Source organism: Triticum urartu, chromosome 5 (assembly GCF_003073215.2).
Source record: "Triticum urartu cultivar G1812 chromosome 5, Tu2.1, whole genome shotgun sequence".
Classification (NCBI taxonomy): domain Eukaryota; kingdom Viridiplantae; phylum Streptophyta; class Magnoliopsida; order Poales; family Poaceae; genus Triticum; species Triticum urartu.
Window position 1 is genome coordinate 435478728 of NC_053026.1, and position 2745 is coordinate 435481472.

Sequence of the window (2745 nt, forward strand, 5' to 3'; positions counted from 1 at the left end):
TTAATTATCTACAGCAATATGATCAGTAGCAAAGTAGTTTGATAGTTTTGATAGTAGTGACAGTAGCAACGGCAACAGTAACAGTGATAGCAGTAATTTGTAGCAAGTGTAACAATGATGATAGCAATAGTAATGCAGCAAGATCAATAAGGATAAATTCATAGGCATTGGATCGGTGACTTGTTGGATGACATTCATCATGAGACAGTTATAACCTAGGGCGATACGGCACTAGCTCCAGTTCATCGATATAATGTAGGCATGTATACCATAAATAGTCATACATGCTTTATTAAAAGAACTTGCATGACATCTTTTGTCCTACCCTCCCGTGGCAGCGGGGTCCATATTGGAAACTAAGGGATATTAAGGCCTCCTTTTAATAGAGTACCGGAACAAAGCATTAACACATAGTGAATACATGAACTCCTCAAACTACGGTCATCATCGGGAGTGGGCCCGGTTGTTATCACTCCGGGGTTGCCGGATCATATCCGTAGTAGGTGACTATAACTTGCAAGATTGAATCTAAAACATGGATATAATGATGAATTCATAAACGTTCAGATCTGAAATCATGGCACCCGACCCCAAAGTGACAACCATTAAGCCTGGCAAAGTCATAGCAACATCAATCTAAGAACATAGTGGATGCTAGGGATCAAGCCCTAACAAAACTAACTCAATTACATGATGAATCTCATCCAACTCCTCACCGACTAGTGAGCCTACGAAGGAATTACTCACTCCCGGTGGGGAGCATCATGGAATTGGCGATGGAGAAGGGTTGGTGATGACGAAGAACGAAGATCCCTCTCTCTGGAGCCCCAAACGGACTCCAGATCTGCCCTCCCGAGGAAGAACGGGGCTTGGCGGCAGCTCCTTCTCGTGGATCGCAATAATTCTTTCTCCCTGATTTTTTTCCTGGAATAATGTGATTTTAAAGTATTAGGGGGGTCATCAGCGGGGCCACCAGGTGGGTACAACCCACCTGGGCGCGCCCTGGGTTGTGCCCACCCAGGGGCCCCTCTCCAGTGGGTCTTAGCTCTGGAAATTCTTATTTTTGGTATAAAAAATCCTCAAAAAGTTTCGTTCCATTCCAAGAACTTCTATTTCTGCACGAAAACAACACCATGGTAGTTCTGCTGAAAACAACGTTAGTCCGGGGTTAGTTTTATTCAAATCATGCAAATTAGAGTCCAAAACAAGAGGAAAAGCATGAGAAAAAGTAGATACATTAGAAATGTATCACCCACCAGGGCGCGCCTGGGGGCCCAGGTGCGCCCAGGTGGGTTGTGCCCACCTCGGTAGCCTCCCGCACCCCCTCTTGACCTTATAAATTCCCCAAAATTGTAGAAACCCTCGGGGTTAACTTAGATTAGAAGTTCCGCTGCCACAAGGCTTTGTAGCCACCGAAAACCAATCTAGACCCCGTTCCGGCACCGTGCCAGAGGGGGGGATCATCTCCGGTGGCCATCTTCATCATCCCAGCGGCCACCACGATGAGGAGGGAGTAGTCCACCCTTGGGGCTCAGGGTTTGTACCAGTAGCTATGTGTTTAATCTCTCTCTCTCTCTCTCTCTCTCGTGTTCTTGAGATGTCACGATCTTGATGTATCGCGTGCTTTGTTAATATAGTCGAATCATATGGTGTTTTCCCCTCTCTATCTTGTTGTGATGAATTGAGTTTTCCCCTTTGAGCTTTCGTTGTTATCGGATTGAATACTTTTGTGGATTTGAGAACACTTGATATATGTCTTGCAATTGAATACGTGTGGTGACAATGGCGTATCGTATTGATTCACTTGATATATGTTTTGGCACTCAACTCGGGGATTCCCGAGGTGACATTGGGGTAATCTACGCATAGGGGTTGATGCACGTTCTTGTCTTTGTTTCTCCGGTAGAAATCTTGGGGCACTCTTTGAGGTTCTTTATGTTGGATTGAATATTATGAATCTGAATTTGCTTTGGTGTTATTTTAGTATGAACTCTTGGTTAGATCTATCGGAAAGAATAGCTTCATGTTATTTTAGTATGAACTCTAGGATAGATTGATCGGAAATAATAGCTTTGAGGTGGTTTCGTACCCTACAAACAATTTTGTCTTATGTTCTCCGCTAGATAGGAACTTTGGAGTGATTCTTTGTTGCACGTTGAGGGGTGGTTATATGATCCAATTATATTAGCACTGTTCAGAGATTGCACTATAGCTAAAGTACAGACCCTATGCCTCATTTCAAGCATTGCAATATCGTTTTTGTGCCCGTTTACTATTTGCTACATTGTTTTTTTATTTATTCAGATTATAAAAATATATTTCTACCATCAATACTACACTTTTATCACCATCTCTTTGCCAAACTAGTGCATTTATACAATTTGCCATTGTATTGGGTGTGTTGGGGACACAAGATATTTCTTGTATTTGGTTGTAGGGTTGTTTGAGAGAGACCATCTTCATCCTACACCTCTCATGGATTGATAAACCTTAGGTAATCCACTTGAGGGAAAATTGCTACTATCCTACAGACCTCTACGCTTGGAGGCCTAACTCGTGTCTACACTGGTACGCGTCGGTCCTAAACAAACGGTTTTTAACCCCTTTCCGCGACGGCATTCGGAACCGTCGCCAAGTGAGTATGGGCAATGGGGGGGTCCTTCCCACACGACCTAGAAACCGTTGGGGATATGTCCTCCTGGCACACACGCTCGGCAAAATGAGGGCGTGTGCGACCGATGAGCA